Raw genomic sequence first — 12325 nt, 5'->3', positions numbered from 1 at the left:
TACAGTCTACTTATCCCACTGAATTTAACAACTATTCAGGTTCGTATGCAATGGCTCAATTTGTAGTGAAGGTGCTTTGAAACTAGGGATGCACCGAAATTTCGGCAACCGAAATCTTCGGCCGAAAATGGGTATATTCCATTTCGGCCGAAAATGGGTTGAAGATGCCGATATTAAAGATGGCCGCCGCGGGCGCAGCGCAGGTTTCAAAAGAGGCGGCTTGCCTCCCGGTGATGTCACCGGTGATGTCGGTGATGTCACTACTACTGCGATCTGTGCATGAATGAACTAACACACCGGGCGGGCGGGCGAGCGGCCGCTAATAGCTAAAACTATGTGAGCGCTTCACTTCCCTGTCAGGCGGGTATGTCCTCTGACAGGGAAGTGAAGCGCTCACATAGTTTTAGCTATTAGCGGCCGCTCACCCGCCCTCCTGGTGTGTTAGTTCATTCATGGACAGATCGTAGTAGTAGTGACATCACCGGGAGGCGGGCCGACGGCCAGAGGCGCGTCTTTTGAAAGGAAGGACACCGGAGGAGCAGAGTAAGGAGATTGCATCCTTGGGATGGCGAGGGACGCTGTACTGCCGAGAGGGACGCTGAGGCAGGGGGGGGGGGGGGAGCTGAGGCGAGCTTACCAATGGTATTAGTATTATGCAGCATGAGGGGGTTAAGGTATTGCCACTGCTGGTCACTGATGCATTAGTGACCCACCAGTGGCAGTTAATTAACCCCTTTGTGCTGCATTAGTGCAACCAGTATCAGTGCAACCAGTGTTAATTAACACTGATATTGGTTGCACTAATGCAGCACAAAGGGGTTAATTAACTGCCACTGGTCGGTCACTAATGCATCAGTGACCAGCAGTGGCATAACATTAACCCCCTCATGCTGCTTAATACAAATACCATTGGTAATTAAATTAACCACTTGCCAACCCGTCACAGTACATATACTGTGACAGGATGGCAGCAACAGGTGTACGTCGCTGCCTGTTTTTGGTGTGTGCCCCTGTTCTATCTATTTTAAAATTATTTGGGGGAAAAAGTCATGTTCGGTTTCGGTTTTTGGCCAAGGGCATCCTGCATTTTCGGTTTCGGCCGAGATTTTCATTTCGGTGCATCCCTATTTGAAACTACGACAGTTTAAAATCAAATGTTCTCATTTACTGTGACCAATGGCAGACAGAGTCCCCAAGGGGTTTCTGTGCAAAGCCAATGTTTGGGTCCCCAACTCAACCACTGGTAAAGAACACTTATTTATTGTCTATCAATTGACATTTAGATAGAAGTGAGCCATGTGCAGGTCTATAGTGGGAGGATTCCCAGCACCCATCTGATACACTTATAGTATAAATTGGCTGCTCGAAAGAGTATTTCTGCCCCTGAACATGACTATGTATACGTATATTAACCACTTCTGGACCGGAAGATTTTCCCCCTTAATGACCAGGCCATTTTTTGGGATTCACCACTGCATTGCTAGAATGGAAAATTGCGCGGTCGTGCGACGCTGTACCCAAATAAAATTGATATCATTTTTTCTCACAAATAGAGCTTTCTTTTGGTGGTATTTAATCACCTCTGCAATTTTTATTTTTTGCGCTATAAACAAAAAAAGGGCGATAATTCTGAAAAAGAATATATATATTTAACTTTCTGCTATATGACATTCACAATAAAAAAATGTAAAAATCAAACTTTTTCATCATTTTAGGCCTAATTTGTATTCTGCCACATATTAGCTGGTAAAAAAATTCCAGCAAGTGTATATTGATTGGTTTGCGCAAAAGTTATCGTGTCTACAAACAAGGGGAAAGATTTATGTTGCTCACTCCTGTGATGGAAACATTGCATTAGTTAAATGGTTTGGTTTATGGTTTGGTTTGGTTCAAAACTTTCTTCTGTGGTGCTCATTAGCTATTCTCTTTTTATGTAATTTTTTCTGATCTTTCCTAATGGATCTGTTGTTGGGAAGATCAAATGTGATCACAGTATTTTTTAAAAAGCCAATAAAGAATATTGGTTAGCAAGGGGGCAAAAAATGGTGGTGATCACTAGCATTATGCACTGGTGTAACTATAAGAACGTCACTCTAGTTATCAACTAACGCTAAAGTGGCTTGCTTTACTTATAATAATCCATTTTGCTGATCTGCCTGGCTCTCCTCTCAGTCATCTTCACTAGTGCTTTTAAATGTCCATTGTCAGTGCTGCTTACTATGCCCTGCTAAGTTTTACCATCTCCCTTTCTGCCCCACTTTTACCTTGGTCTGTCTTTGCATACCCCTGCAGCTTGTTTCAATCCTCCACTTAGACCTGATGTCCTCCTTTGCTCTCCATTATTTAATAATTCCTTTAAATATGTCCCAGGTTAGGAGTTCAGATAGTTTAGAGTTAGGGACTGAATGCTGCAAAAGTGCTTGATAGGCATTTCTTCACATGCATTTACAAGTGTATGCAACACAATCCTGTGTTTATAACCTAAATGTGCTGTTACAGTACTTCCGGCCGGTGACATGGGCTAAACCGAAGTGAAGAGTCTAAGTGACAGTTGATGTTCACCAGGGCACCCTTCAAGGGGTGATGGGCTGAAAAACTTATTGGTCTCTGGTTTTCTTTGCTGCAAACTGGCACCAAGTTGCAGTCCCAGGATCGCCCACCAAGGAGTTGCTGGACTATGGTTTGGAGATTGTTCACAAGGCGTCAGACAAGAAAGCGGTCAGGTCAACAGTAAAGGCAGGCAGCAGGCAAGAGAGTAGTTGGATCCAAGCAGAGATCAAGGCAAGCGACGGGTAAGAGAGAGTTGTCAGGTCAGGCAATCCAGATCGGCAACAGGTAGGTATTTTCTGGTTCAGTATTATTATGAAATCTAGCTCCAGGGTACCTGGTGATAAGTCACAGCACCAGCCACTTTAAAGGCTGAAGCTTAAAGGGTAACTTCACTTTCGTTGGAAAAAAAATAGCAAATAAAAAAATATATAGCATATACAACTGCAACACTAGTCGTATTGTAACTGAAGGTTTTTAAAAATGACCTTTCCTTTTCAATCTGTAGCAGTGTAATTTTCTGTAAAAGGCAACACAATATGGCCACCTGGAGGCATTCTGTACACAGATGGTGTTCAGAACACCCCAGAAATGTAATTTCCTGCTTGTGTGATTGGCCTAATGGTTTTCCCAGAAGTCAGATTTTGGGCATCTCCTGCAACAAACATGTAATTTGGTGAGATACTCCAAAAGGGAAATTATATCTAACAGGATGCAGACCCTGCCACTTTCCTCATTAGAGCCCTGCAACTGATTCATAATTATAAAGTCACTCCCATTCACATTCATTTTTCACATGGACACAGACAAACAAACAACTATTTCTTCAGAATAACAAAAGGTTGTAATCTGCAACAAAGTTTGTTAAAATCTTTACAATGTACATTGATTACCAAGAGGAGATTTTTTTTTTCTCAAAAAAAGTAGTTTGATTATTTCTGATAATGGATGTGCTATTTTAAGTGTAGCACCCTCCTAGGTAGGTGCTAGGAAAACGCATTAAGTGTCTCTTTCTGCTTATCAGGAGAGCCTGATCTGTTAGTTGTGCCTGTCATGTGTTTCTAGGTGTATTCACTGGGTCTGAGGGAGTGTCCCCACTGTGTCCAATGAGGGAGCTTGTTGGACAGTGGAGGAAACCCAGCTAGTGACACATTGTGTTTTTTGGCAGTCCCAGTGGGAGGGCATTGCTGCAAAGCATCCTGGGATTTCCCATAAATACGGAGGAAGCATGTGACAGGGCGTTCTTTTGCGGGAAGCAGAGTCCCTGGAGGAGGCTGACGGCTGGTCTCTCCTCCTGCAGCTGTGAGGAAGGTGGTTCAGGCAGTCAGCCTATTGAACTGGGTGTGGACCTGAGCTGCAGAGGATCCAGAGTGCTGACAAGTGGAGCTGCTGACAAAATCATCTTGGGAAAAACAGTATTGTGAGTACCAGGAGATCTGCCTAGGAGAGGGGACCACTCCAGAGAAGTCAGGAGATCAAGGAGCTAGCTCACACAGGGAGTGTATCAGTGAAAGGAGGTGCCATGTAGTTGACCCTGAAGATTAGGAACAAAGGGGGTGCCAGGAAGGGCCCTGAAGTTGTTCAGCAGTACAGTACAGTTTACCTCAGGATACAGTTTACCTTTCAGTCCTGCGTCACAGCTTGTGACAGACTGAAGCAGCGGTCTAGCCGTGACTAGCATTACTCAGCATTTTCAAGTCGTCCCAGCCAATTGTGCATAGTGTATAAAGTTGGAGTATCCCACTCATTCCCTTCTCCCATCCAAGTTCCAAATAAAACATAAAAACCAATGCTACTGGACTGTTTCCTGACTGAGCCATAATCACTTGGAAAATGCCTAATTGTCATGCTGTTGCTAATGGTAACCCAGGGGAACCTGTAACCAGCAGCTCCCATGTGAGTAGTGCTACATAAGGATGGCCTCTTATGTATTATTCTAGCTCTTTAAATAACTTCCTGATCAGAACACATGCTCAGAATTGTCAAATCCTGGAGGTCCTAAGACTCCTGGAAATCCAGGGGTTCTGGGCCTACTGTAACATGTGTACAGGGCCTAAATGGATATTTTTATGCTGACTAGCTGGATCAAGTGGTGGGACATTTTTGTATTGTTCAGTATAAAACAAAGTTAACCTAGACACAAACTAACCAACTTAATTTAAACATTTGTTTATCTAGGAAAGGTTGTTCAAATAAAGATCCTTCTTAGATGGACAATCACCACAATCATCAACCTGTACAGCTTAAACTCCACCAAACATCTTGTATATTTATTTTTCCATATTAAAATAATCAGACAATTGTAGTAAATACACCCCTGTGTTACCTGAACCTGCCAGCAACATTTTATTTACGTCATACAGTTGTTTGTGTATTTTTAAAAAAAAAAATAATAATTTCAGCACAAAACCATGTACTTTCACTCATGTTTGGCGTACATTGGTAGTTAACATAAATGTGTATCTATCAAAATGTGGAAATTTAACATAAATAGTGAATGCCATCAGTAGCTCTATCACATAACACATTCTATGTCTCACTCTTCTCCTTTTGGTACAATGAACAGGAGACAGTAGAACATTACGGTTTGGACTAAACCATGTGGATCCCTGCAGGAAGCACAAAGCCACAGTCCTGCCAGTAAGACACACTGGTATGAGTGGCGGATTGGCTGCATGCTCAGCCTGGGATGAATGGCCGTCATACGCTCTGCGGCTCATAACTTCTCTGTCACCCATCTCATGGGCACATTTCCTTCCTCATTTCTAACACCTGCCATAACATGATTACCCTCTACAGCTCCTTCACAGATGTTGCATAATCCTAGGCTTCAATTACCAGCTTACAGAACATAACTACATCGCCTTCAACTCTTCTAGTGACACAATAATTGCAATTAGTAACACCAGCTATTCTAGGGAAGTGCAAACCAACCGAAAGTTTATTCATATGATATACGTTCTTATATCTATTGGGGATTCCACATACAAATATAATAGAGATAGAAAGATATCCCACCAACATCCCACTTGACAAATGATGTAGCGGTGCTCCCCGGTGGGTTCTTCCATAATCATGATCAACATCTTAGAGGGCAGAGATTAATGTTTACTAAAGATAAAAATACAAATTTAGGATGGGGCTTAATTTTAATAATTCAAAAGCTGGCCATACACACATAAATTTACTTTGTTTACCTACTTGCCTACTGGGCCAATTCAGGCACTTTTCCCCACACGTAAAAATAATTCTTTTTTTTTATTTCTTTTTTTTTATAGAAAACTACTGAGAACCCCCCAAACTATATATATATATATATATATATATATATATATATATATATATATATATTTTAAGCAGAGACCCTAGAGAATAAAATGGTGGATGTTGCATATTTTTATGACACACAATTTTTGCGCAGTGGTTTTTCAAATGCAATTTTTGGGGGAAAAAATAAAATTTAATGAGTTTTAATGCACAAAAACCTAATATAATACCCAACTGTTTGGTAAAATATAAAAGATTATGTTACGTTACGTTAGATATGTAACATGTCATTCTTTCAAACTGCATATACCCATTAACCTCCCTGGCGGTATGATTCTTTACGATTTTAGGTGCTGAAAGCGGTACCATTATTTTGCATGTAATTCTTAAGAACGAGCAGCCCAAACCAACTATTTACATATGATTTTTTTTTTTTTACTGTGCGTCCTTCTTTATAACATCTCGGGTATGATAAAGTTTGAAACACAAAATCATAAATTATAATATAATAAATAACTATAAATAAGTTAAAGTATCTATGTATATATATTTATATATTCTCAGCTTGTTTAATTAAGCTTTAGCATTAAAACCTGGAAGCTAATTGGTTTATCTGCAGAATTGTGACAAATTTTGCCCTCTTTAGCTTTAGTAAATAAACCCCTTTACAGGTTACCATTCAGAGTAACACAGGAGGTCTGGTGCTAGAATTATTGCTCTCACTATACCGATACTAGTCTGGTGCTAGAATTATTATTCTTGCTATACCGTTTGCGGCGAAAACCCACGTGTGTGGTGCAAACACCATTAACATATGCGTGCGTGAGTTACGTATGCATTCGTCTTTGTGCCCGAGCACAGGTTGACGACTGTGCTTTAAAAAACATTTTTATTTTATTTTATATATATATATATATATATATATATATATATATATATATATATATATATATATATATATTATATAGTTGTACAACCAGGCATTAAAAGAACCTGTAGTTTACGTCACAGGAATGCTTTAAGCCCCCTTTAAAGCCGTGTCTAGGGCCGTGCACAACCGGGCCACTATAACAAAGCAGGTTAGACAAGCATGAAACTTAAAATTCTTTAAAAAACATTTTGATCACTTTATGGAGAGATCTGGGGTCTGTCTCCTCCACTCTTACAAGCATCTAATTACAATAAAATTGGTGTGATTAGTAGTTTTACCAATTTAAAAACTGAGCTGTTTACACCTGGGAAACCGGAAGTGACGAAAATGTTTGTCGCTTCTGGTTTCCTATACCACATGGATCATCAGGGACTTTCCGGTCCTTGACAATCTCTAGGGTCAGCTGGCAAGAAACCTGGGTCATAGGTGATATGAGAGGACCTAGGCAGGCAGCGAAAGGCAGTGGGGGGGGGGGGGGGGGGGAAGACTGTTGAGCTTAGTGGTTCTGGCACAGAATCTGTAAAAATTTGAGATATTTGTGGCCAGCTTACATTTCAGCTTAGGCTATTTAGCTCTGTAAACAACAGGTGGTAAGGAGACAGAAGAAATCATGTTTTGTCGAGTAAGTTGGTGCTGAAAGTGGCACCCACAGCTCGAATTTCAGATGACGCAGCAGGAATCATCTGCAATTCAAGCCACGTATGGAAATCTAAAAAGTATTGCGCAGTAACTAGAAATAAGCACTGCAATGAAAGTAACTTCTTTCATTGCAGTTTTGTCCACTGTAGTAAAAGAAGACATACTGTATGGTTACTGTGGATTTCTGAATGTCACACTCTAAAATTGTTGTAATATATATATATCCCCATCACATAAAAGGCGCCCAAACCTCACCCCCCCACCCCCCCCCCCCCCCCGCCAGAAGAGGGAGCACAAAGGGGATATTTGAACAGCAGCAGCATTGTCAGTCTGGGGGGGGGGAGGGGATGTTAGATGTACTAGCAGATTTAAAAACAGTAACAAATTGAGGCCAAACTCCTGCTAATACTTTATAAATCAGTTACAGCAAACAGTTTTTTCTTTTTGGATAAAGGCGTAAATTAATAAAATCTGATCGTCTCAAGCACCCCTGCCAGCGTTAAATTATCTGTCTCATTCCTGTAACTGCAAGAGAGCTTTTCTGTTGAAAAATAAGACTTGCTGGCTGGATTACTAGATTAAAATAGAAGAAAGAAAGCCTAAAAAAGAAAACAAATGCAGCCATCACATCTAAGAATAGGCAAGCTGCAATATAATAAATGTTTGCTTTTGGGTTTAATACTGCTTTAAGACTGGCTACATAGGTTAGGATTTCTCTCATTCAGCTCCTCAGGGGAATTACTCACACTAAAATTCCGACATTCTTAGCACCAGCAGCTGTCTAAATACCCGAACGGTAACTGCATGTGATTTGATGCAGTCGTTGTGATGCTGACAATTTTTCACCCGGCTCACCTGATTTTTCAACCGAAGTTTGCCATCCACACCTTGAATTTTGGCCGATATAATAGGAATTGGCTGAAATTGGAGCCGTGTATGGCTAGCATAAGTCATAGAATGACCCTTAGGTCACGACAAGCTGGTGAATGGTAGCAAGAGGCTTCCTGTTTGCCTCTGTTAAATCGAGAACATCTCAACTCTGTTTCTCTGGTTCCAAAACAACTGAGACACATAACATACGTTTACATATTGGGTTATTTGTAATAACATATACATTAAACACATAGTATATATATATATATATATATATATATATATATATACTATTTTATTAGGAAGTGTTACATTTCCATCCAATGTTCAAAGACGTTTTTAGTATCTGGAATACAGAGTCAAAGTGACACACCCAAGGTGGCAGGGAGTAGAGAGCGGGATTCAAACCCGGTTCTCCTTAAAAAATAATCTGTGTCAGTGTTACACAGCTGGCGACCTTAACTCCGAACAACTCCTACACCACATTACCCAACGTCTATTCATCAGAGGTGCTAGAGCTCTCCGCAGCCAAAAATCACTTGTGTCATCATTATCATCATCCTTACATTTGGTAGAAAAGTGCGCCCCCTACTGCAGGCAAGCATAAAAAAAAAAAAGACATCAGCAACAGAACTTTGCAACTTTTAAGCACCTTGCAACATCTGCAAAAAAAATCATCAAATTAGCGCAAGTGTGCCAATTTGCCTTTAATTACATTTCTCACTTTAGTAACAGCTTACAACTTTTTTACAGTCTGAACTGTGGTAAGAAAAAAAAATTTGAAAATTGTTAAAAAAAATAAAAAAAAAACTGAAAAAACACAGCACACCAATAGAGCGGGTTTAGAAATGCCTTTACACCTTGACAAATTTGTCGGGGGGGGGGGGGGGGAATAATTTAGGTTTTCATTTTAGAAGCAGCAACAATTTCAGTGCAGTATGACAAAAAAGGAATAAGCAGAAAAGAGAGAAAATGTGATTTTTTTTTTAGCTGTTTGATAACATTTGTCTACATGGAACATATATCAAAATAGAATGGTTATCCTTTTCTCCCACATACTGACAGGTGAAAGGCCAGACTAAACCTTGTATAAGAAAGTGCATTGTTCACAATGACTTCCTTGCTAAACCAGTGTTATCTCCCTCCAATCAATTACCTACAAAAAATTTGGAAAATAAATTTTGTACATTTTTAAACCCACATTCAAAATTTTAAGCAAGAGTCTCCCTTTGGCTACTAAAAACAAAAGTGCCTAAGGGGACCACCACAGCACATCAAAGTTGGTCCATCTAATGAACATAAAGCAACCAAAGGGTACTATTCAGACGGGGGGTTAGCCAACACAGAGCGAAGTCTCAACTCCCTCATCTCAAGCCCTTGAGAACCCATCCCTTAGAGGTACAGTAAAATCTCAGTAATTTAAGATTATTGCCAAAGAGCAAAGGGCAAAGAAGGCTTTTTAGAACCTTCATTTCTACACTTAACAGTCTTCATTATGGGGGCTAAATGAGTTTCTTCAACCCAAGTACTTAAAGAAGCTTCTATCATAAACAAAATCTATGATCCAACCTGACAGCCATTAATATATCTCGACCATAGTTAAGAAAAACTATAAAAGTTTAAATATACAGAGTGCTGCTTTCAAACCCTGAAAATAGGATGGTAAAAAAAAAAATGCAAAACTGAAAATAATGGCGTGCTGCCTCTATAATTTTATGCTTGCAAATAAAATCGCCATGTTTGCATATATAATCACGCAGACCATAATTTTTTTAAAATACAGATTTTAAAATTCACCAGTAAAAAAATAAACCTCTCGTATTACTTTGTGAAACAGAGTTAACAACTGTAACAATAGACAAGCACACCCAATGTATTACATTTTATTGTAATTATCTTTTTTTTTTTTTTAATCCAAACCAAATTACGTGACTGCAGATATAGTGCACAGAACACCGCCACAGTTACAAAGGCACGGCTTAATTAGGAAAAAATGGAAACATTTCAAAATCATCTTTCCATAGGTCCTTGATTAAAAATATATATCACACATTCAGTCTGAGTGTGTGATTTTTCTTGTTAACAAATGAAAGATGATAATTGCAAAGCCGCAAGCCGTCCAGAGATTAAAAAAAAAAAAAAAAAAAAGACAGCTAATGGTACTAAAAAGATAAAATCATATAAATTATAATTGTACGGCCATAAACAACTCTAAAAAAAATGTCAGATGTATTTCTTATAGACGTTTTTTTTTTTCACATTTTTCTAAATTATATTTACATAATTTAAGTCAAATTTATATGACATAACTGTTATTTTTTTTTTTTTATCTCAGTTATTTATAAAGGGTTCCCAATGAAGTGTAGACCTTAAAGCTAATAACAGTTATTAAAATTACTTGGAATGGACAGTATTGCAATGCTGGGAAGTTTGGATGTTTCCTATTCAGATTTGTCTGCAGAAGTTAAAATTTGCACATAAAACATGAAGCTCTAGTAATAATTTTGCACCTTTAGTCTCCCAACAAAGGCCAAGGTTTGTAATAGTCCCATTTCTGCATAAGTGAACTTGTAGGCTTGCTAACCCTGAGCCAGCAGCCATCCTGCTCTTGACAACAGCACAGCAGAAGCTGTGTTTGATCTCCACTGCACTCCTTAATCTATGTTGTCAAGGTTCACTTGTTGAAGGCTGTTTACTTATTCCCCTCCAACCAACCCCCCCCCCCCCCTCCAACCACCCAAAAAAAAAAGGAAAATAAATTCTTTCCCTCTCTTACTCAGACAATGCCTAATCCTGAGGCTACAGAAATAAAAAGGAGAATACTTCCACAGCAAAATAGCAATCATGCAACTCTTATTTTTTGTTTACTCTACAACTCACATTTTAATAGAATCCTTTTTATTATTATTTAGCAAAAAAATTAAAAACAGTGCAAAACATATAAAGATGTAATGTATTTATCTGCATATAAAAGTATAACTGTTAGTCACAAATACATAGAATCTCTACACACCTGGCAAATGTCCGGTTGACTTGATTCCTAAACCCAAATGCTGGATTATTTTTCCACCTCCATCGCCTGCTACCAAAGCCTGGAAAGAAAAACACAGGATCATAGAGCAGTTTAATATGACAGGAAGACTGAAAAAGTAATCTCCCAAAAAAAAAAAAAAAATGAGGGGAGAATAGACCAGGTGTCGCTGCACACCTAGGTATGAAAAGGAAAGTGCAACCTGTCTGCTCTTCTATTTTCAGATTTGACACATACCAAAATCAAGACACAAAAGGAAGAATTGGCAGGGGTTTTAGACTTAGTACTAAGAACACAATTACACGTGTAAAATTTGCAGGTAAGGTATCATTCTTTGTAACTGACACATAAATGTAGTTACCAAATTTGTTTGCATTCTTTTGTCAATGAAAACTCGCTACCCCTTTTAAAGACCAGACTATTCATTTTTGTGTTTAGCTCACACAATATAACATGCTCTCATATATATATATATATATATATATATATATATATATATATATATATATATATATATATATATATATTTATTTATTACACACACTTTTATTAATATATATTTTTATTTAAAGAGCCGAATTTTGTAAGCCCTTAAAAAAAAAAAAGGATCATGTCAGATGGTTCAAAGCCTCAGCGTTTATAAATTATAATCATCTTACAGATGGTATTTGTAGAAAAAGACTTGGAATGTATTATACCAGCAGTTACAAGAGAGGGAAGGCTGTCAACTTGCATTGGCATTTGGAATAAACTTTGTGAGGGGTTTTTTTTTCTTATAAAATGTTATTTTAGGCAACAATTTATCTACTCGGTTTATTTATTTATTTTAACATTTTCCTTCCGCAATGTGTTACAAAAAAAAAAAAAAAAAAAATGATATACAGCCAGCATGCAGAATAGATAATAGAGATGTAGTGAATCTTTATTTGCACAATCAAAAAAAGTGCAAAAAATGTAAATTACAAAACCAGCAAGGCAATCTGAAATTGATAAAGCCACTTGCATTAAGGAGGAAGCACAGGATAGATAAATGAGTT

At 38.5% G+C, this 12325-nt stretch overlaps 1 protein-coding gene across 1 annotated transcript in view; it reads right to left on the bottom strand.

The window, feature by feature from the left end:
- FOXP1 (forkhead box P1) overlaps positions 1 to 12325 on the bottom strand; it is a 1279200-nt gene that overhangs the window by 1262851 nt on the left and 4024 nt on the right. Inside the window, exon 2 of the mRNA XM_082265551.1 lies at positions 11271 to 11349. The gene's annotated coding sequence lies outside the window, so the exon portion shown is untranslated. The remainder of the gene's footprint in view (positions 1 to 11270; positions 11350 to 12325) is intronic.

Source organism: Pelophylax lessonae (assembly GCF_965119305.1).
Source record: "Pelophylax lessonae genome assembly, chromosome: 8".
NCBI lineage: Eukaryota > Metazoa > Chordata > Amphibia > Anura > Ranidae > Pelophylax > Pelophylax lessonae.
This window is presented reverse-complemented; position numbering and strand designations above follow the sequence as displayed.